A 26009-nucleotide genomic window follows, 5' to 3' on the forward strand; every position below is an offset into this window, starting at 1 on the left:
TTAGGATGAACTGCTCATTGTGCATTTCTAGTTATCAGGCTTCCACCTTGACTGCTAGGAATGCGTAGTTCCCATAGTCATTAATTCTCCCCTATCAAATAAAAATGTTCAATCCTTCCCATTAAGTGCCTGGCTTGCTGCTTGAACTTTCCTTTAAGTTGTTTTCTTTTTAAACTGACATTTTCTTGCCATAAGTGTGCTCTCTGTCCCATAGTACAATAGTTGTTTAAAATATCTCCAACAGTCACAGTAAACATGGAAACCAAGGGAGATGAATCAAAGGAAACCTCTGAGAGTAGTACTGGGGAAGAAGTTGAGCAGCTATCAGTTGATTTATAAATATATGTAGATACTCAGTTATGTATTGAAAAGGGAGCAACACTAACATGGAAGCATATCAAAGACATTTTTGCAAAAGAATTTGAGGCAGATCTGGAAAACCCAAAGGTATATGTTAGTATCCAACAATCAAGGTTATATAAGGTTTCATGCAAGTGTCCCACCTTCCCATGTGCGGACATCATGAGTTGGGTTGTCCCACATATAGATGAATAGACTATGATATTAAGCAGTGCCAACGGGAAGAAGCTTGCCACCTTTAGTTCAGAAGACTTTCAGAAGATGTATCACTTACCTAAGCTGGTGAAGAACATGGACTCACTCTTCTATTCCACCCATAGCTATGTGAACACAAGAAACATTTTCAATCATTGGGTGAAAGAGCCATCAATGTTTAGACATACACCCACCCATGTTTACAAGAGAAGGTCCCTTAAGAAGGCTTACGACTTCTTAATCATCTTTGCCTATAGAATATAAACCTTCCCTAAAGGGTGGGTGACCTTACTGGACCAGTTGGTAAGAGATGGAAGGCCATTCAACTCGTTGGATCTGTTGGATCAACAGGTAAAGTCCCATGTATCTAAGGATCAGAATCTACCCAAGAATGAGCAAGCATGGTTTAATATGTCTGCATACTTACCAGATCCAATCTTTGCACAACAACAATTCCTTGGAATGAATTGGAAATTGACACCATAAGAGACTTCCATGAACATCTATTGCAAGTTGCTTCCTGACTGAAGTTATCAAGAAGCGATGGCAAGGCTAACTGAAAACTTGTTGACGGTGCTAGACCCACCAGCATGTAAGGGGATCTCCCTGATAAGAAGTCCCAATTAGACCTCAGACCGTTTGGTGTAGGACTCCCAGCAGTGGGTCATATGGTAATTCCTTGACCATGATTTTGCACAGAGGCAAGTAAGACGTCCCTGTTGGTAGCAAGAGGGTAGCAGTTTCAGTAAGTCAAGGAAGGTGCATGATAGGTTCTAACACACTAAGGGTGATGTGAGTGCACCCCTTGGAAGCATGTAATAGTACATGGCTTGGAAGGGAACACACGAGTGAAGATGCATCACAAGATGCAAAGCAAGTTAGCGAGCAATCCAAAGTGATGGTTAGAATAGTCCATACATGCATGTGTAAGAAAAAAAATACATATATCATTTAGAGTAAACTAGGTAGCATATAATGCAATACAACATATGCATGAAACGTGTTGGCTCTGTTATATTAAGAAGTGTAAGTTCCAGTCATAAAATACATCCATGTCCAGCCACTAGTTCCAACAGTGGAATGTTACAGCCACAATCGCCTGCTCCTCCAAAGAGATGTACTAGCTCTGCGCAGTGGAGAAGCCAAGGTTCATTACAATATTGTCCAAGATTTCTCTAAGATAGTCCTATCAGAAGCTTGGCTAACCAAAATCCTTTACAATGATTTATGAGGTTATATTTATAGCAAAGGGTGGGGTGACCCTTGACATTCCCCTTTGTGATAGTTCATCTACCCTCATGACTTTTCATCTACTCTATGACTGTTACATCCAACTATTGTGTTAAGCCCCTATAATACTAGTGTAACCCCTTATTGTTATTAGTACAACCCCCTTATTATATTGATGTACCCATGTAGTGCCCATATTATTACTAATGTGCCCCATAGAAGCCCACTATTGTTATTATTATGCCCTTACATTATTATTATTATGTCGGCTTTGATTATATTATGATCCCTTAGACTCCTATGTATAGAAAGCAGGTATTTTCATTTGTATCATCCAATAATTATTCAATTGTGTAATCTAAAGGAGGTTTCCCCCTCGAAGAGGCTTATTTCTAAGGTGTTAATCTATCTTTTCTATCTTTCTGTGAGCTGGTTTCATAACATTTGGTATCATAGCCACTTATTCAAAAGTATGGCCACTTATTCAAAAGTTGCAAAAGTTCACAATTCAAACAATATTATCAGAAATTGAAGAGAAAGGAAAAATCATAGTAGAACATGGAGCAGTCACAAAAACAAGAACCTGACAGCTACGAAATCGATCAATTTTAGATTACCTCATCAAGTGGAAGAACTTACCCGCTGAAGATTCCACATGGGAGGACAATAATTTTATACAGAAGCATCAAGAACTACTCAAGTGTTGAGGACAACACTTTTTGAAGGAGAGGGGCATGTTAGGCCCCTATACTACTAGTGTAACCCCTTATTGTTATTAGTACAACCCCCTTATTATATTGATGTACCCATGTAGTGCCCATATTGTTACTATTGTGCCCCATAGAAGCCCACTATTGTTATTATTATGCCCTTACATTATTATTGTTATGTCGACTCTGATTATATTATGACCCCTTAGACTCCTATATATAGAAAGGAGGTATTTTCATTTGTATCATCCAAGAATTGTTCATTTGTGTAATGTAAAGGAGGTTTCCCCCTCGAAGAGGCTTATTTATAAGGCATTCATCTATCTTTTCTATCTTTTTGTGAGTTGGTTTCATAACATATTGACACTTCAATCTCCACTTGACAAGACGTTACATTGCAATGCACATGTGCCCATGTGAGACAAAATGGATTGAGCAAGCCATGCAAGACATCACTCACACTTGGTCCATTATGGTGAGACCAACTCTTTGACATGCTTGTGATGGTGAAGGTGGTGAGTTGATTCCAGGCTTGGTTGTCCATGATGGTGTGCATGCACTCCATGGTGACATTACTGAAGTGAACTCTTGTCTCCATTACATCTTGGTGCATTGGTGTGGCTCCTCCATAAGGCTCGTCTACTAACATGCGCATGGTCTTCTTGGGTGCAACCGAACCATCAACACACTAATGTATAGGATCCGTGTTGATCTTCCAGTGTGTACTAGTGGTCATGCACATCAACTATCAACTGCATGTTTAGCTCTAGTCGGACTTGCTTCTTGTATTTGCATCAGTGATCATGCTGAATGGGTGGGATTGCATGCATGCGCACAATGGTATACATGTTGTTGAATTCCCTTGAATGCGATCAACACCACTGCTCACCATTTCTGCTTTGTGCCAACTGCTGGGATGCATATATAACTTGTACAAGCGCAGTTTCATCCATGAGTGCATGTTATGCCCACTACTGTACCTGTTCCTGCTGCAACTCATTCTTTTGTCTATGCAGCTCCTATTCTTCCTTCAGTTGCTACTTCAACACATGCAATTCCTTCTCTGTTCCATTCTCTGTCTTCGTGCGATCTTCATGTCGTGTCATCACCTCATAGCCTAAGTCTCCAAAGTTTCTTTCATCACAAGTGTATCTACTTGAGCTTGAACTTTGTTCCACCTCTATGTTGTCAACAACCTTCCTGTTGCGTTCGTTGCATCCAGTGTGTTTCCTTCAACTGTTGTTCATGGTGCTACTTGCTATGATGTTGCTGCCATCATATCTTGATGTCCTTGTCTACGAACAACTTGATGTCTTCATGGGTAGCCAAGTTCATAGACACTTGATCAATTGCATCCCCAAATGTGCCTTAGACAGTGTCTTCGACTCTTCTCTCCTGGAAACCCTTGTACCTATGCTATTGAGAGGTAGATGAACATCTATGATACCTGGAGACATGGAAACACTCATGGAAAGCAATCTGTCAGTCGAAAACCAAAACGAATTTGAGAACTGACTTGCAACATACCTGTGTGACTGATCATGAAGGTTGTGCAATTTCCGTCGGGAGGTCGGGAGACTGACTACCAAAACTGTGCAAGGCACAGTTAAGGCTATCAGGAGGCTAACTTACTGCTGGAACTATGCAATGCACAATCCAGCCTAGCCTGTTGAGGACTGAAACTGCGCAATGCACAACTTTAGTCAGAAATGACATGCAACCAACAAACTGCATTGTGTAGTTTCTGGGGCCAACAAGACACTGTCTCTAGGAATTGTGTAATGCAAGCCTGGAGGTTAGTTCTTGGCTAGGCTTGCGTAATTTCTAGAGGGAAGGCAGAGCCTTTGCTTTTGAAAATGCAAAGTCCTAGCCGGGTAAGGCACGATCCAGGCCAAGGCAACCCAGTTAGGGCAGCGGGCGACTGAAAACATCAGAAGTCTGAATGCATTGTGAGACGAGTGCAAACGAGAGTGAATGATCATTTATGAAAATAACAAGTGCAGGATTTAAAAAATGGGAAATCATGCATGTGTGTTAAGCGAGTCGCCACAACGGTGACGTTCGTGCAAAATAGTGTCATGCATGCGACAGTAGTGCGATGCAAATGAAAACTAAAACAATGCTAGTACAAGCTAGTATGCCTACCAACAACAGCAAGCACTCACTGAAATCAAGCAGACAACATTCATATGAAGCGAAACACAAAAAGGGCCAGGGACGCAGTGCTAGACATGAAAAGAGGGCTTACTCAAAAATCATGATCTGAATGTGCCAATTAATCCTAGATGCAATGTGGGATGTCGAAGTTGCAAGATCAATGTGAGTAATGAGCTTTACAACATCCGGTTGATGAGTTTCAATAAAATTGAGGTTGTGATAGGCATGCCAAAAATCTAGGGAAAGTGACACTTGGTGGGAGGTTTCTGAAATGATCCTTGCATGTAACCTCCAATTGCTAAAAATAGATCCCTGAAATAAGAGATGTCTTTTCATGTTGCCTTGGGAGGAGCAGCCCATGCATGCAAATCAGTTTTTCTCAGTCCCAGAGTGAACCAGTCAACTCAATTGCACGTGCAATAGCCTACTCAGCTAGGATGAAAAAATGTACATTTCTGGGAGGGAGATAGGCTGGCTGCCCAGAGGGATTGTGCAATTTCTGGGCAGAGCAGCTGACTACAGCCTAGAATTGCGTAATTTCTAGGTAGAGAAGTCCTGCTCGGAGGAAATAAGCAATTTTTCCAGTGAACAGTGACACAAAGATTTGCGCAATTCTGAAGCCCACCAGGCTTCCAGACAAAATTGTACAAGTTCTAGAGGGAAGGCTAGTTTCCCTCCAGAATTGGGAAATTTCTTGAGGGAGCTTCTCAGCCTACAGCTGGACCAAGTTCGAAGAATCAGCCTGTGAGGGGAATGGAACAAGCTCTCATGGATAGAGTATCATTCTACAAGGCAATCATTGAAGCTTATGTACTTGACAAGGCAAGACATGCTGCTGTGAAAGGTTTGTAGGGAGACACCAAAATGAAGCTAAGGAAAAATTTTAGAGGGTGGTTGTAGCCACTACAACACAAGTTTAGCATCATGTTATACCAACTTATATTTTAGCAACATCCACCTTGCATATCCCAAGAATAAATGGAGGTGATAGTAGACATTGTAGATTGGTATGCCTCACCAAGTGGCACCTTCATCAGAGTGTTTGGCAGCGAGAAGCCTACGCATATGCTACCAAGGTACACCACTGAAAAACTGATCATGTAACAAGCATCATACCACCTCGCTACAGGGTTGTCAGCAGGACTACATAGGAAGAAGAAAGTGCCATGGCCTGCTCTTCCTTTGCGGATCAAATTATATGAGATTAAAAGCTTGAAAGATGTAGATTCCAAGGCTAAGGAAATAGTGAAATTTGAGTTTGGCACCAAGGACTTTAATCCGTCATGAAATTTTCAAGGACAACTATACTGGATTTTACTTTCTATGAATCCATGGGACATTTCACTGGCCAGAGGAGGATCCTTGGAGGTACTGTTATAATGCCTCCAAACTCTATGATTCAGTTAGTACAATAAGAACTTGGAAGGATGCTCTAAAGATAGTAGTAGCTCCAGAAGAAACAACAACAACAGAAGGCAGCGATATAGTACAGGACAAGGGAAAGAGGAAGATTTCTGACAATCAAGAGGGAGAGAAAAGCTGCAAAATTAAGGCAGCAGAAGAAAAAAGCGAGAAATGGATAGAGGGATAAGAGCAGAGGAAGAGAGAAAAGCAGAGGTTGTAGGAAGCAAAACTAAAGCTGTAGGAGATAGAGAAGAAGTTGAAGGAAGAAAAACATTTAAGGAGGAGAGAACAAGAAGAGAAGCAGAAGCAGAAAGAAGAACAAAGGAAAGGTGTGATGACAAAGGAAAGAGTGCCCATACAGGTTGAAGAGTTGGAACAACCAACAACAAATGAGGAAGGTGAGAAGATGTAGGATTGGGATCTTGCTCAGCAGATTGAGAAATTAATCAATGTCACAGACATGGAGTTGGAATAGGAGCCATAGAATGAAGATGTTGACCTGATGCTAAGAGAACCATAGGTCATCCCTCAGTCTCCACCACCTCCAGTAGTAGATCCATCCCCGAGTGAGCAAAGAGATGTTTTTCTTCTTGATGATGATCTAGTCATGGATGTGTACAATCTATCATTCGATGAGTTCCAAAATAGGATTGTAAAAGCACAGAGGAAGCACTTTCTAAATGATCACACATAACCTACATTCATCAAGGAAAGGGTGATAATTTCAGACACCAGGAAGCATCCAAGTTCCATTGCCAAAGCCATCTTGGCCTATGAATGAGGAACAAGATCAAATGTTAAGTATATGACGATCAAGAATGATAAACTAGTAAAGAACTTGTAGGTTATCAAGAAAGAGGCAGAACAACTTCAAGAAATAGTGAAAAATGCAGTTTCTACATTGGGGGAGATGAAGACATTGGTAGAAGTATCATCACTTTGAGAAATCATGTGGAAGCTCTATGATAGATTTTTCATAAGGCATAATGCAGTGGTTTGTTTGCATGGCCTATAGCAACAAAGAAAAGAGCTTTTTAAAACTCTCAAAAACATACATGTTGTCATCGCCCATGTACGAGAGTGGACAATACAGTATAAAGGGTCCCCACTTGACTTGGTCAAGAAGATGAAGCCTCAGGAAGAGCTAGAGAAAGTGGAGGTTCAAATGTTGATCTTGAAAAATGAGCAGCTCGTCTCATTCATCAGAAAGACACATGCCTCATATGTGTGGTTTTATAGTAGTTTGGATGGAATTGTGAGAAAGCACCAAATCCCATAAATTGATTCCCTCACCGATATTAAACCCAAGAACCAGGTCTGGCTGGAGATCAATTAGTAGTTGAAGAAGCTAATACAAGAAGCCACTAGGGAATACTTGGAGCTAAACACACACAATATGCAGAAATACATCGGTGGTCCTGTCAAGATCAAGACAATGTTGCTCATGCTTTAGAATGAGTTGGACATTAGTTCCAAGACAGTGTACCCAAATTCCATGGAGCTAGAGTCTACTTCCAGAAAGACACCATCAAGTAGTTTGGGGATACCATCACACAGTACCAAGCTTGGTGCCAATATATGATTGGGAAACACTAAGTGGAGGTTGTTGAGTTGGACATTCCCCAAACTTCGAAATCATAGTGTTGTGTCTTGTTAGGTTGTCTCTACCCTATTTTGTCTTACATGGGTACATGTGGAAAATGTGATATTATTTGTAATTAAATTGTAAGTGAAATTCGAAGTGTCAATATTGGAATATGAAAAGTGACCATGTAATGTAATTTGTAATCTAGTGAAGAAGTTGAAGAGTCATGAGAGTAGTCCAAAGGTCACAAAGGGGAGTTGAAGAGTGACCTCCCTCTTGTTATAAATAGAACCTCATAACTCATGTAATGAGCTTTTGGGAGCCAATATTTTGGCTAATCTTAGGCTTAGAAAATGTTGGGGAGTATTGTGAAGAGCCTTGGCTTCTCCATAGCATAGTGTGAGTATAATTCTTTGGAGGAGCAGGTGTTCTTGACTATAATGTTCCACTATTGGGGCTAGTGGTTGTCAATGGTGTATGTATGGATGGAACTTTAACTTATAATAATAAAACCAGTGACAACACGCTTTCATGCATATGTTGTTAATATAGTAGGACTACTCTTGTTGTATTTCCAATGTATGTTATTTAACTTTCGCATATGCTTATGAACTACATTGTATGTATTTGTATGAATCTTGTTGAATGTGTGTTGTTGGATTAACTCATCACTTTAACTTGTGGACTATTCTACATTTTAGCTTGTGATTTCATTTCTCTTGTCTGTTCCTTTCAAGTTGCATACCATTATAGGCTTCCAAGGGGTGCACTGTCTTTTCCCCTCTATGTGTTAGAACCTTCATGCATCGCACTTGACTCTCTGTGGGGTTACACACTTTGTCTCACCCAAAGTTATCATACATATCTCTGCATGCTACCGTTGTCAAGGAATTACACTACCACCCACTTCTGGGACTCCTACTCCAAACGGTGTGAGTTCTAGTTAGGACTTCATATCAGGGAGATCCCCTGAATGTTGGCGGGTCCAACACCATCAACAAGTTCCTTTCCAAAGGATTTTCACTGTATTATCTTCTTTATCGGTTTGGACTTATTTCCATCATTGACATAAAAAAAATAATAAAAAAATAATAAAAATAAAAATAAAAAATAATTACCTTTTTTTTTCATTACTGGTAGTATCTTCCATGTCAATTGAAGGGGTTCCAACCACCCCCCCACTAATCACCCACCATGGACTCATATTTTGTTATCATGAACATTCTAAATCCTCATCAACTTGGAAAAGAATTATTCTTACGTATGCCCATCGAATTCCTTAGGTATTTTTGTATACCCTACACTTTGCTTTATATATAATAAGGGTTCTTGATTTTCCTTTTATTTGAATGCATTTATCATGTTGAGTTTTTTTTTTTAAATATTCATATGGATCTGAAGTGGCATGTATAGATTTAATCCTTACTTTTGAGTTTCAATATATCTCTAGACCGTTGGAATTCAAACAAATTGGTCCAAAGGCTAAGATAAACTCTACAATGATTAATATTCCATTATCCAATTGACAAATTTTATTTGATTATCTATGTTCATGAATACCTAATTTCCTCTATGATATGTGGACATGGTCTCTATACCACATTGGCTCTTATACAACAAGGATTTCCTTTCGTTTAACACTCTATATACAAATTTTAGTGTAGATAATATAGTCATGTTTTTGTTACTATGTATGTTAGTTCTCTTATATGTAGTAATAATAAGCAATTGATCCTCATGTCATATTTTAATGTTTTTATACTGTAATTTTTTAATGTTGTTGTAGCTATAGGTGAACTATATCAGAGATAACAAATAATGCTTCGTACTTGATGTTGGTAGCATAATTAACTTATTTGATGTTGAAAATAGCAACAAAAAATGCTAAAAATATAAGTGCTAAAAATAGCACTGCTATAAATAGCAGTTCAGGTACCAGTGTTGGACATAGCAACAAGGAATGAAAAAAGGAAGTGCTAAAAATAACATTTCTATAAATAGAATTTAGGGTTAGATTCCAATTTTAGTTAGTCCCTAAACTAAAATTGAGAAGTAAAATTCGAATTTGATCTTAGCAACTGTTTTTAAAATAATTAATTAATTCATCTTCAGTTAATTAGTTGTAGAAAATCAAACATGAAGTCTATGTGGGGACATGCAACAGTTATCCCATTAATTGAGGAATTTATCCATCAGTTAAAGAGATAAGGATGAGTTGCAATATTGAGTTGTAATTAGTTAGCTCATTTAACTGAGTTAAGTCCAGTTAGATTAGTTCCAACAGTTTGTGGAATTAATTGCGAGTTTAGTTAGTTAATGCTTGCATGCATGTAACTGCTGCTCTTTAGATAACTGAATATTTTCCCATAAATAACTCATGCATGTCAGTTCAGTCAGAGACCCACTTGAGATCAGAGGAAGGGACAATGTACTATCAGTTGGAGGATTTTTCCTATATAGGAAACTCATCCATGTAGAAGGAATTATCTCCTTCAGGTTTGTGCAGTTATTTCAGAGGTCAGAGCAGTGTGTAAGGGATTATTACACACAGGTGGCGGCTTGAGGACCGAGGAGAAATTGCACAAGGAAATAGGAGGCTTGGAGGGCAAAGGAGAAGGTTTGTGAGAAGCCTTTGACTGTCTATTAATAGTAGTTGGATTGTATTGAGAGCTGGATAGCTTGTGAGCTAAAGATTTGTGTAATCCGGACTATTTTCCACTTCTATGATAATACATATATTGGGGTTTTAGGCTGAGGCTTTCCCCCGGTTCTTTATTCTGTGTTATGTGTGATTGATTTCTCATTCTCAGTTATATGTGTTCTCATTGATCTTGCTCAATTCGATTAAGCTTCCGCAAAGTGTTGTAGAAGTAGATCTTGTATTTTGTTTTAGTATGTTGCATAATCTGTTGATCTATAGTGGGAATTTATACATGGTATCAGAGCGAGGTTTTGTAGAAATATTTCTACATGGTATCATGGAAAAAGTGATCAAGATGAAGAACAGTATACAAGAAGGGAGGAGTTCGAAGTTTGAGGTTCCTGAATATAGAAATCGAGTTCTTATCACATCTCAATTTCACCAATGGCGCTAAGCGGTTTAAGACTCGAGTATGCCCTTGGTGGCAGCTCTAATTATATAGGCTGGAAGGATCACATGGAAGCAGTATTAGAGGATAACAGTCTGAAGGACTTCATTGATCAAGAAGTCCCCAAGCCGACTGATGCTACTCAATTGGCAGAGTGGAAGAAATGTGTGGCTAGAGCAAGGAGAATCCTTCTGGAGGGAGTTCGAGACCATATAGTCTTGAGTCTCCATGGGAAGGAGACACCATTTTCGATGTGGAAAACATTGAAAGATCTATATCAGAACAACAGTGATCAGAGAAAGCTGGCGCTGAAAGACAAGCTTCACAAGATCAAGTGTGAAAAGGGCAACATAATCTCCACATATCTGAACAAGCTCACCACCTATAGGGATGAGCTTGGAAATGTAGGGATCATGACCGTTGATGATGACATGGTGAGTCTTGCACTCCTCGGTCTTCCTAAGAGTTGGCATAGCTACCCAAGACTCGGTTAATGGAAGAGAAAAACTAATAGATTAGGAACGACTTTGGCTGGATCTGATGTAGGAGGAAATAAGAAGAAGCACCAAATATGGATCCTCATCAAAGCAAGATGATGAGGAAAATCTAGCCTTAGAGAGTAAGGCGAGGAAAGGGAAAGGGAAAGCATCCCATCCCAAATCCGGTACTTCCCATGGTGGGAAGAAGTTTAACAAATTGAAAGTGCGATGCCTTCATTGTCATGAAGTGGACCATTATGGTACGAATTGTCCACAGAAGATATCCAAGAAGGGTTCCTCAAAGGGATCTGATGGTGAGGCACTGGCCTCACAGTTTGAGTTGGATTTCTCTCTTATCGCATGCATGGTTTCATCCATGGTAGGATGTGGTTGGTTTCTTGATAGTGGAGCTTCTTTCCACATGACCGGTGACAAGAGTTTGTTCAGTACCTTGGAGGAGAAAGATCTGTAGATACTCATAGCGATGGGTCATAACGAAAAGTATAGTGTCTCAAGTGTATGCACGGTTGTTTTTTAGAGGGATCATGGAGCTCGCATTACCTTGACTGATATCAAGTATGTGCCAGGGCTGAGGACAAATTTGGTGTCGATCGCAATGCTGGAAGACAAAGGATATGATGTAATCTTCAGTAAGGGAAAAGGTTTTCCTTAGATACATCACCACGAGACAGGTGAAGCAGATCAGTTCATGAGTCAAGAACCTGTATGCTCTTGAGGTTCAAGATGCATGCAAAGCCTTGAGGAGCAAGGAAACCGATGGAGACTTGGTGGTTGAGAGGGAGAGTACATTACCTCTCAACATTCAGTGCCAGAAGAAGTCTCAGACAATTGTGGAGGAGCCACAATTGGTGAAGCAGCTTCAGGAGGTTGTGGAGCAGCCACAACTAGAGAAGTCGAGAGGAGATCAAGTAGAGACATCTACTCATGCAGAGACCTATAGTAGGGGGGAATTTCGAGCCAAGTGGGAAGAGGGATCACATGCATCCATACCTCTAGGTCGGAGGTGGGGAGATGTGGAGTGACAGTCCCAAGAAGGCTGGAATAGGGGCAGGATCATTGAGGTAGCCAAACTCTTTGATTAGACCTTGCTATGGGAAACCCGACGAGGAGTAGCCAGACTAGATGAGTGGATAGAGATAGATGCGGATGGAGCGGTATAGAGAGCTACAGTGCAAGAATCCCAAGACTGTGCAGAGCTAGCAGGTTGCAACAATGCAAGAGGCACCGGAGTATTGTACCAGTGCATGATGGCACAGAGAGGTGTGCAACGATGCGTGATGCATGGAGTGTTGCATCAGCTCAAAGGTCACAAATGGAGCACTTGTTAGTGGCAGAGGGCTCTTTAGCATCAGAGAATGTTTCTAGCCCAACAGGGAGGTCAATTGGGAGATTTTTTGTTTCTAGACTTGCTGGAGCAACAACACTTGGGAGAAGTGTTGCATGCAGAACATTCCAAAGATTCAGGATCAGGTTCGAGTTGAATGCCTTTCTTGTTGAGAGGGAGTGTTGAAAATAGCAACAAAAAATGCTAAAAATAGAAGTGCTAAAAATAGCACTGCTATAAATAGTAGTTTGGGTACTAGTGTTGTACATAGCAACAACGAATGAAAAATGGAAGTGCTAAAAATAGCATTGCTATAAATAGAATTTCAGGTTAGATTCCAATTTTAGTTAGTCCTTGAACTAAAATTGATAAGTAAAATTCGAATTTGATCTTAGCGGATGTTTGTAAAATAATGAATTAATTCATCTTGAGTTAATTAGTTGTAGAAAATCAAACACGAAGTCTATGTGGGGACATGAAACAATTATCCCATTAATTGAGGAATTTATCCATCAATTAAAGAGATAAGGATGATTTGTAATATTGAGTTGTAATTAGTTAGCTTAGTTAACTGAGTTAAGTCTAGTTAGATTAGTTCCAATAGTTTGTGGAATTAATTGTGAGCTTAGTTAGTTAATTCTTGCATGCATGTAACTACTACTCTCCAGATAACTGAATATTCTCTCATAAATAACTCATGCATGTCAGTTCATGTCAGTTTAGTGTAACCAACACCTGCCTTGATCCATACTTCTAGATAGTTCTGAGCAGATAACTAAGTGACACTTGGACTCCAAAGCAAGCGTACTTTCCCTTTTGGATAAATGGTCATGATGATTAGGGTTTGATGGTTGCATGGGTGAGATGTGGGGTTGGTGATTATGGGTGTAACTGCCTCCTATTCTTCCCCCTCATAGTATCATTTCACATCATTCCTCTTCTAGGTATGGATCTCTAACCTTGTGTCCAACCCATAGCTTAAGTTAACGATTCCACTATGATCTTTACAATATCAAGTAATTGGTTCCAATGCAATTGGTAATAACACTAATTCACTATATTTCCCCAGCAATATGAGACGTTATTTGCTTCAGAATGTCTTATTCAATACAAGTAAGTCTTGACATTCTTCTGCTAAGTTGATTCATTCCTTATTTCAAGGTCAGTAAAGAAACTTTCCTCTCCCAGTATTGATTGAAAGCATACAGTTATTTAGTTCTTTTTCCACCACTCACCCAAACATTCTCTTCTTGTAGGTTTCCACTTGTCTTCCTTGATGGAGTTTGGTGCCTACTTCATTTGGTGTCTAAGCCTTATTGTTTTCCCTACGCAAAATCAACAGGTCGAGATTCACTCATCTACAGCTAATCCATGCAATTAAGTCTTCTTCTATGTGCAAGACAATAACTACAATTGTTTCGTTAGTGTTTCAATAATCTTTCTCCCCTAGAGCTTGAATAGGGATCTTAAAGGGTTTATACATTTGGAGGGAAGAAATTATCTCAGCCCCAACATATTTTTGTCAATGTTTTGCATATGTATTTATATAAAAATTAACGATTCATTGGTGCTTGACATGTATGACTCATTCGGTTCTTCAAATATTCCATACAGTTTTATGATATTTGTTTCAAGTTTTATTCCTTTATTTTGTTCTTCTTTTGTCCACAAGTACACTTCGTTGTTTTAGATGAAATACCTTATACAAAAGGTTTTTATTTCTTTATAATTCATAGACAATTCAGTGGCCAGTTACCACGCCCTAAAGTTTCCATTCTTAAATTTTTGTTTGATATATAACATAGGAGTTTTCTACCATGATTGGACATCATTTCATCAGATATTTTACTATATATTTAATTAAATTCCTTCACAGCTTCGATTTGCAATGACAATTTCCATTTTAATTGATTTGTAATTGTACTACATAACAAACCCCTATTTTGTTATGGACATTGTTACAGCAATTGTTTGCGTTTTTCAATGGGTTTAGGTGAAGTTATTTGTTTTTCTATACGTTTATATTTATGTTTTCTTTATAAAGTAAACAACTAAAAGACTTAGATCAAGGTCTTATCGCTTCTCTACCATTGTCCTAATTCCAGATCTATCAGAGACCAAATTTCGATATTGAAGATTATATTCTTAATAGGGTTATGCTATCTAGGGTTTAAGGAGAACCCAACTTTTTTTATTTCAGTTTTCTTCTCACACATATCTTGTACTACAGTTTTTGTACTAGTTTGAATAATCTTTTCCATTATTTAATAAGTTTCGTAACCACTAAATAACTGGAGGGTTTTCTGAGGGTCTCTTGTTTCCATACCAACATCTTGATTATAACAATACTTCTAATTTATAACTAATTACTATATTAATTTTCATGTACAAGAATTAAGTTATGCCACCACTTCTTACAGTCCTGAAGGTTTTGCTATCTCTTTTTTTTAATAAGGTTTGTCGATTTTGAGTGGAACCACTCCTCGGGACCTACCCAGATGTTAAAATTTGTCCTTCACTAGACCCGAGACTGTCCTCCTCGCTGCTGGGTGACCAGCTTGGCTTGATAGTGAACTTGGGTCTCATATTTTGGGTGGCCTTATTTATCATTATATTTGGTATAAACAAAACAAATATTTCATTTGTTTAATGTCAGTTACCCTATCATACAACCAGAAACAACCAGAAACCATTTATGAATAGAAGAAAAAAATGCATCACAGATAATAGATCAAAACACTTAGATTTTATTAATGGTTTGGTCCAACCATAAAATCTCTAGGAAAGGAAGTGCTCCACCCAACCAATGAGTTCCATGTCTACAAAGTAGGACTCCCCCTGAGCTAGTTTCATTCTAGACATTTGCTTGATAGAGACCTAGAAAGGTCTGTGCAAAGGAAATAAGACTGTTACTAGTCCAGCCAAAGAACTCTCAAACTCACAAGCATGACCTAGGGCTTCCACTGGCCACCAACCTACTCAAGAAACCCTACTAGCAGTGTCCTTCCTTACCCTCAACAATGTCATGTTTCAGGTTCCTAATTTCTTTATTGGACCTCCTCCATTCATGTACCAAGTTCCCAAGATTGCCTCGGGTTTTCTTCCCTCTGCCCTCTTGTCTCTCTTGGCCCCAACTAAGATTATTTATCTCTAAGGGAAGGAATAACTGTCTTAACTATTTGGTAAATGAAACTCTCTTTTATCACCTTTTTTCTGTAATTGTATGGATGTCCATAGCTTGTATTATTAAAATAAATAAATTCAATTACATAAAATAATAACATTTTGTTTTACCATCCAACTAGGCTTTTACTTGGCTCACAATTTTACCAAGTCATTTGCACTAAAACAAAACTTTTACTGAGGGGTGTTACATATAAAAAAATCAAAACTCCTCTTTAAGATTCTTTTATTTTATTACTTTATATTAATGTAAAATTTGGTGAGGTGGTATCTTCAAAGAATTTTATAGAGATAAAATATATGTAAAAATAATTTATAATCTCAAAATTAAAGGAAAACATATAAGAAAATCAAAATTCCTCTTTAAGATTCTTTTATTTTATTACTTTATATTAATGTAAAATTTGGTGAGGTAGTATCTTCAAAGAATTTTATAGAGATAAAATATATGTAAAAATAATTTATAATCCCAAAATTAAAGGAAATATATCCTAATGCATGGGTATGACGAAGTATGTAATGCATACGAAGACGGTAAACAACATGCAAAACTAGAAGCTTCCTTAAATTGTTTAAAACTCTAACCAAAACCACCTTCGATTTAGGTAAGAATGACATGAGGATGACAATATTAGACGAAAGCTTCCTTAAATTGTTTAAAACTCTAACCAAAACCACCTTTGATTTAGGTAAGAATGACATGAGGATGACAATATTAGATGAGATCGTTAGGAGATAAAGGAAGAGGACATTTAATACTATTATAAATATTATTACATCAAAATTTATTGAAAAATTGTGGTGTGATAAGGACTTAAAGGAAAAAGGTGAATTGATATATTATGAGGAGGTGATGAATTCAAATATTAAAAACAAAAGTATATCTTTATCTTAACTAGTGTAAATAAGAATAAATTCTCAAGAACTCCATAGTCAATGCCCAAAATTCCTTGGGATGAAAGAGTTTATCACCTATAAGAGATTAAAAGGTTGAATATGAAAAACACTTGCTCTTAAATTATCCATCATATATATAATTTATATTTAAATCTCAAAACATTTATCACACTACCAACCTTATAACTTTTTAACTAAACAAAACTGCTTTTAATACTTTAACAAAACTTCTTTTAATACTTTTCATGTATACAAATATATCTTAAAAAAAAAAATGAAATAATATTTTTTATTCATAAAATCTAGTACGCAATTTTTAGTTTTATTAGATATTCTAGTTTTTAGTTTTATTAGATATTCTTCTTCTTTATAATTATTACCCAATATTATTTTAATTATTTTAATCAACATATTATTTTGAAAACAACCAACAATAAATATTCCTTACAATGAAACTTTATAACTGTGAATTTTTGAATAATATTTTTATAATTTTTATTTCACTTAAAATATTAAAATAAATCTTTTTTTAATATATTAAAAGTTGGTATATTATATATAAGTTTCACAAGAATTTTGTATTGAATTAAAGTTAAATGTTAGATAGAAATATATATTTTCAATAGAGATATTTTTTTTATCATTATAAAGGATATTGGTTTCTGGTCAATAATATTTATGCTAAACCCATCTTTTAATATGCCAGAGTTTTGATTAATCAAAAGTTCAATTTCTTTAATCAAAAGATCAATTTTTTTAGATATATATTAATATCTGAACTATCATTTTTTAAATCAAATAATTTTTTTAAATAATGATAACGAATTAATTCACATTCACAAATAATAATTATAAAAAATATTTATTAAATTATCATAAAATTTTACCACGTGAAGTAATAATAAAAATAATTTCGACTTGGAATTAAAAAATAAAAATAGCAATTTAAATATTAGATTATAAAACTATATATGGCATCAGATTGGTCAAAATTAATAACCAAAGTATTATCACAAGGAAAAAACATTTCATCATAGTGCCCTGAATGAAGAGTCTACCGAATCAAGAACTTATTAAGTGCGAAAAACGTGAGGTATGCTCTTCCAAAACGAATGACAAGTCAAATGTGAAAAGTCACCCACCATCGGGTTCAGTTGTCAATGGTTAAGGTTTTAAAGTGTGATCCAGAGGTGTTAGTTGAATTATATTATTGTTTTCCAAACTTATGTTTGTCTGCCCATTTGAATATTTACCCACTCACATGCTTCTTGGTTGTCATTGACTTTTTCCATCCACATAAGTTTGTCTTCTCACCTCACAGCTTCCCAATCACATGCTTCCGGCCATCTTTGACTTATCTCATTCATAGCAATGAAAAAAGTTGTGAATGTTCACATGATCATGAGATCTTTCATGATAATCAGATCCTTCTTTTAGACTTTGGAGTTACATATCTAGATTTAGATTATATAGGTTAATTTTGTGTATATATATAAATTAATAACGGGTTAGGGTTTGTTGTGGAAGATAAAGATATAATTTGTATTATAGAAACACATGAGCATGAAGGGTGCAAGACACTTTTGTTTAAAGGATACTGGAAGATGGGAGTGTGGAACAAGGGCGCAGAGAATGGCAAAGGACCCATGGAGACGAGAACTTGGGTTAGGGCTTATTGCGGAATATAGAGACATAATTTGCCTCATAGAAACACGAGCATGAAGGGTGCAAGACACCTTTGTTTGAAGAATACTAGAATATTGTAGTGTGGAACAACACAGCAAGGAATGTCAAAAGACAGGGGGCATCATGGTATTAGTGAGAGAAAAAGAAGGTCATTCTCATTTAATTAGAAAAAAAGGACTCAAATAATCTATAAAAATAAAGAGCTTAACCACATAAATCCCTTTGTAACCTTATATATAGATCAGAATTTTTTAAAATTTTATAAATAAAAAAGAAAAGTTTATTTAAAATTATTAAAATTATTTTTTAATAAAACTATAGTTAAATAGATTAGAATATTATAAAATGCCATTAAAACAAAAATAATTCTTAAAAATAATATTAAAATTATAAAATATATGAACTTAAAGTGAAAAAGTTTTATAAATTATGATATGGAGTATGTACGGTCGTTGATATTAGTTTACCATTTTGCTATCTATGGCATTTATAATACTATATAAGGGAAGAAATTCACTTTGAAATGGCAAAGATATTTTTTGGTTCCATTCGAATACTTACCATTCATATGAAAATGTCTATTTATTTATTTATTTACCGAAGGAAGAAAGCTGATTATATCTCATTAAAATAGAAAATGTATTTTTAATTAAAAGAAAATATAAAATTATTAAATGAGATTTTTCAAAGATGCAATGGAATTAGAAGACTTTAATTGTAGAAATTATATTTTAATATAGTATTTTAATATAAATATATTTAAAAACTACTTAATATAAATTATAATATGATTAATTTTAAAAGTGGAAAAGTTATTATAAATTATTATAGATTTATTTTAACTTTGAATTTATTAAGTATTGAAAAGGATTAAATTTCTTAATATTTAATTTATTTTTAAGTATAAAATTTGATAAATCGTTTGAGCAAAACACTAATGAAATGTTTTAATTATAAGATTTTTTATCTTTTCACTTGCTAAATAAAAAAATTTATATGTCAATTCTATATTGAAATATTTGATTTAACATTCATAGTTAAAAAAAAATGTTATTAATATTTTTTAAATATTATATATCAATTTCATAGAATAAGTTACGCATCTTCGTCATGGAAAGTGAAAATATAAGAATTTTCTTTAATATATAGTTATCACTATTTTTTTGTTATTAATAGAATATTGTTTTAAATATTATATGTGAAGTGCACATAAAATAAATTACACATTATATAATATCAATAATATTATTTTTACATGTCATATGCCAACTCCATATTAAGTAGTGAAAGAATTTGATATCTCTATCATATTAAAAAATATTTTATTTATGATCGACATTCTTTTTTTTGTTATGAGTGCATTTTTTTTGTTATGAGTGCCTCTCAGCACAATAATTTATCAATTAATTAATTACTAGTACAACCATGTTAAAAATATTAATGTGGTTGATATAGTCGAAGGCTTCATAAATATGACAAAAATACTATTGCAACACGAAGAATGTCTTACTAATGCACACATTTATGTGATTAATTATGTATAAAAAGGTTATGGATCAACTTTAACTTGAGAAAAAAAAGAATTACACATATTATTGTACAACTTACGATTTTACAATAAATAAATAAATAATGAGCAACATATCATGGAGGAACTTATTAGAATTGGAATAATCTCAAATCCCTAACAAATTGGTGGGCGGGGAAGCCACTTGGCACAAATCTAATATAAAATTTATTAAAAGTAATGGACCATTTTTCTAAATATATTTTTCTTATATATTAATTAATGTTATAAATAATAATGAGGAACTTATCATGGAGGATCTTATTATAATTGGAAGAATCTCAAATCCCTAGGAAATTGGTGGGTGGGGAGCCACTTGGTGGCAATCTAACTTTTTAGATTTATTAAAGTCAATGCAAGCTAAAACAAATTGTAATGGACTACAAAGCTTGATAAGAATCTAGACTAAGCATATGTTGAGCACATTCCCTTGAGAATCAATCTAGGTCATCATTTAAAAAATTAAAAAAAAAAAATCAACTCATCCTCATCCACCTTAAGTTGAAATAAGAAGTCTTCTGTTACTATTTTGTTAGATCTAAGACTTTTGTGATCCATGATGTAGAGAATAGTATTTCGGATTAATCACATTGTAAGGATTGGATCTACGTTTCGAACCAACTAATGTGGTTCATCCTTAAGACCTTAAGTTGAAATAAGAAGTCTTCCACTACTAATTTGTTCGATCTAAGACTTTTGTGGTCCATAATGTAGAGAATAGTATTTTGGATTAATCACATTGTAAGGATTGGGTCCACGTTTGGAACCAACTAATGTGGTTGCTCCTCAAAACAAGGTGAGAAACCAGTCCATCTGTGTGAGAATAAATAGCAGGGATACATTAATGTTTAGGGAAAGCCGTTCAAAATTAGCCATTGGTAAAAAATTATAAACGGATAAGAGGTAAATTAAAATAACTGATATTTAGTTAAAAATAGTTGTTAATAATTAATTATTTAATATAAAAAATGTAAATGATTTATCATTTTAGATAATAAAATAATATTATTAGGGTTGACCTATTCAATGTGAGTTAGGTAGAAGACATCATAAAATTAATTAATGTATCTATCGATTAAAATGACAATTATTTTATATAACATTAATATTATTTAAAATAAATTAAATAATAATGTTAGGTATTCAATGTGAGTTAACATGATTAATTAATATACTTATCGATTAAAAAAGCTAATAATAACTAAGCATAATTTATTTATATAGTATTAATACTATTAAAAATAAAATAGATAATGAGATTTGGTTGAAGATTAGTTATTATGTAGTGAATTAGTTAGGCATGATACTAAAAATAATTTATTTACCAATTCAAATCATAATATTATCTATGAATAATATTATTAGTTAGGGTCCACCTACTCAATGGGATTAGGTGGAAAACAAGCCATTATCGTGATGTAATAAATAGGTTAATATTATTTAAAATAATTAATAAAGAATTAATCGTTATTGAATAAATAAATTATCAATAATATTCTGACCAAAATAATTATCTAAGATTCTAATAGTTAAAGTGTATAAGGTTGTCATGAAATATTCAAGATAAATATTATTTCCCTCTATTTAATAATCTATTATGAAATAACCAAAACCAATAAAGTCTATTAGACGGAATCAAACATCAAAGGGAAGAATATCCTCATTCAAAAGGGGAAAAAGAAAAGAACGGGAAGAATGATAGAAAACTACAGAAGAAAGAAAAAAGATGAGGGAGAGGAAAGGGTAGAGGAGCTAGGAAGTGAGAGCTCGAATCCAACTTTTACTCAATTTCCAGCCATAATCCCTATTGAGGTTTTTGCCATGCCTCTCAATCTCAATGGCTTCCCTAAGTTTCCTGTGGTGGAAAAGATCAATTTTAGCAATGACTCTGGAGTCTTCAATGCAAACATGGTGTTTAGATTTCTCAGCATGTTCTGCAAGGGCCAAGCTGCATGAGCGATTGAGATTGAGAGGCATGCCAAAAACCTCAATGGGGATGATGGCTGGAAATTGAGTAAAAGTTGGATTCCAGCTCACTTCCTAGATCCTCTGCCCTTTCCTCTCCCTCATCTCTTTTCTTTCTTCTGTCATTTTCTATCATTCTTCCTGTTCTTTTCTTTTTCCCCTTTTGAATGAGGATATTCTTCCCTTTGATGTTTGATTCCGTCTAATAGACCTTATTGGTTTTGGTTATTTCATAATAGATTCTTAAATAGGGGGAAATGATATTTATCTTGAATATTTCATCACAACCTTAAACACTTTAACTCTTAGAATTTTAGATAATTATTTTGGTCACAATATTATTGATAATTTATTTATTACATAACGATTAATTCTTTATTAATTATTTTAAATAATATTAACTTGTTTATTACATCATAATAATGCCTAGTTTTCCACCTAATCCTATTGAATAGGTCCCTAACTAACAGTATTATTCATAGATAATATTATGATTTGAATTGGTAAATAAATTATTTTTAATATCATCCCTAATTAATTCATTACATAATAACTAATCTTCAACCAAATATCATTATCTATTTTATTTTTAGTAGTATTAATACTATATAAATAAATTATGCTAAGTTATTACTAGCTTTTTAATCTATAAGTATATTAATTAATCATGTTAACTCACATTGAATAGTTCATCCCTAACAATATTATATAAATTATTTTATTATCTAAATTAATAAGTTATTCATAGATAATATTATTATTGGAATTGGTAAGTAAATAAATTATTATTTTTAATTTTACCCTAACAAATTCATCACATAGCAACTTATTTTCAACCTAACATTATTATTTAATTTATTTTAAGTAATATTAATATTATATAAAATAATTATCATTTTAATCGATAGATACATTAATTTATTTTATGATATCTTCTACCTAACTCACATTGAATAGGTCAACCCTAATAATATTATTTTATTATCTAAAATGATACATCATTTACATTTTCAATATTAAATAATTAATTATTACATAACATCTATTTTTAACTAAATATCAGTTATTTTAATTTACCTCTTATCCCTTCATAATTTTTCACCAACAGCTAATTTTGAATGGCTTTCCCTAAACATCCATCCCTGCTATTTATTCTCACAGATCGAGTGCTTTCTCACCTTGTCCTGAGGATGAATCACATTAGTTGGCTTGAAACGTCAAACTATTTTGTGTTAATAATTGTTGTAAAACACACATACACATATTCAAAAATAATAAATTGGAACGAAATTTAAATTTTAAAATATTTTTTAATATACATATATAATTTTTAATATAATTAACTTTTATATATTATTGAACTAGTACAACCACATTAAAAATATTTGAAACACAAAGAATGCCTTACTAATGCACGATCCCTAGGAAATTGGTGGGTGAGGAGCCACATGGCATGAATATAATTTTTTTAATTTATTAAAAGTAATGGAATGTAGTGCCCCGCTCTAGTTGACTAACAGTGATATGACATTAACATTTATTTAGCCCTAAGGCCCACACTTTATTCTTTGAGGACCTCAAGTTGAGGATCTGGACTCACGACTCTATTATTAGTGGATGTGATGGTTATGTATGTTCTATATTGTATTATGATGATGATAGCATTAATGGTTATGCATTTTCTCTATTGATATTATGATGATTGTAGCATTAATGCTTATGTATGTTCTCTATTGATATTATGATGATGATAACAGTAACGAATATGTATGCTCTCTATTGATATCATGATGATGATAGCTTTGATGGATAGGTATGTTTTATATTGATGTTACGATGATGATATATTTGATGGATATGTATGTTTCCTTTTGATCCTATGATGATGATAGTCATGAGGAATGTGTCCCTGATGTTAGTTACTTACATTAGATTTGGTTCACAATGAATAATGATGTGAATGACTAGGTCATGTTGATGATTCTATTATCATAGTAACTAAAGCTGTGAAACTTTATTACTAATGATTAATGAGTATGACAGGAAGCCACCAGAGGCACTCACATACGATGAGTTGACGACATCTAGTTTGATGAAAATTAAAATTTTATCTTTGAAATTCTAAGTCCAGTTTGAAAAATGTAGGCACTAAGATATGATCAGAATATATATATATATATATATATATATATATATATATATATATATATATATATATATATATATATATATATATATATTCTGATGATATCTTAGTGCCTACAAGCACAAGTTAATTTCTTTTTTGAATGACTCACATGTGGATGATAGGCTTGTACAATTGGATGGAACTGCATGGGAGGGGTGAGACAGTGTCCTTGATCTCACCCGCTAGCACTCCCATCATGACTTGGGTTGAAAAGGTCAAAACACCTTTGCCTTGAATATCACGATGTCGTGGGGCAGGTCCCAATTTTGGGTCGCTCACAAGGATTTTACTGGAGGTTGTGCATAAAAGGTGGATTCCTTGATCCCCAACACCATAAGTCTCACTATAGCAGGAAACATAAGAGATTATAGCGGTCTTTGTCATTGCACCTATACTTTCCCCTCGTAGCCACTGGATGCTTGAAGGGCAACTGGCGTGGCACCCTTGGAACTTCAAGGGAAGTTGTTGAAGGGCATGACCAACTTTCCACCCTTGGAATCATAAATAAAATGTTAGGCGTGACACCCTTGGAACTAAAGGAAAGTTGTTGAAGGGCATGACCAACTTGGCACCCTCGGAATCATTAAAAAATAAAATTAATAAATATAATCAAGATATGAAAACCCTATAAATTCACATCAAGTGGTAAATGACGTTAGAATTGAGGTAACTAAATCAAGAATAAAATTCTTGAAATTAAATCTATAAAATATCATTAAACATCAAAGAAAATATATGGAGGAAAATGAATAGAATCTGAATCAATCATACACAGCATAACAAAGAAATTTTTACGTGGTAAAACCTTGATAGTATGTCAAGGAAACCTCCATGGGCCAAGGTATTGGAAATATCTATTAATCAATAATGAATCTCCATCATACAAGCCTCTTAGGCCATCACAATCAATATGGGCTTTTCTTCCATTGCATAACTCCTTCTTGTTATGAATCTCATTACAAAACTAACTGAATGTAATTAACAAATTTTACCCAAAATTACTTTTTGTTGTCATATTTCAACAAACTCCAACTTGACAATAATTTTCCTAATCCCTTTCCCATGCCCATTCATCATCCATTCTGCAAGCCAAGAGAAGCCAAACACCATCGTAACTTCTCTATTGTAATTGGGTTTGTGAATATGTCTGCACAATTCTCCCATGTATGGACCTTTTTGAGAGCTACCTTTCCGCCATCGATCACATGTCTCAGAAAATGATACCTTACATCAAGCAGTCTTCTTGTGATAACCTAGATTTGTAGCCAAATGAATAGCACTATCATTTTCACATAATACATTCAGTTTCTCTTGCGTAATTCCAAATCTCATCAAGAAAACCTTTCAACTAGATTGCTTCTTTACTAGCATTTGAAGTAGCTATATACTCCACTTCGGTGGTGGACAAAGCAACTGTTTCTTGAAGCTTTGAAATCCAACTAATTGCTCCAGCTGCAAGAGAAAATACATAACCTGTAGTATATCTCATGTTGTCCAAAGCACCTGCATAATCAACGTCCACATATCCACAGAGTGATCCTTCACTACCATTAAATATGATACAAGGTCAATTGTGCCTCTTAAATACTGAAGCACCCATTTCACTACTTGCCAATGTTCTTCATATAGATTTTCCATGAACCTGTTGACAACTCCAACTACATGTGAAATGTCAGGTCTTGTAGATACCATCTCATACATTAGGTTACCTACATCATTTTCATATAGTACACGAGACATATACTTATTTTCTTCATCATTTCTAGGATTCAAAACTGAAGAAAGTTTAAAATCGGAAGCTAATGGAAAATTAGCAAGTTTCACACTGTTCATACCGAAATTTTAAAGTACTCTTTCAACATACTTCTGCTGTGATAACCAAATCTTTCCATTTTTTCTATCTCTCTGTATCTCCATGCCCATGATATGTTTTGTCGCTCCAAGATCCTTCATATCAAACATCTTAGAG

Source organism: Pinus tabuliformis, chromosome X (genome assembly GCF_031772625.1).
Source record: "Pinus tabuliformis cultivar Carrire ecotype Pingquan chromosome X, CPIR1, whole genome shotgun sequence".
NCBI classification, from domain to species: Eukaryota; Viridiplantae; Streptophyta; class Pinopsida; order Pinales; family Pinaceae; genus Pinus; species Pinus tabuliformis.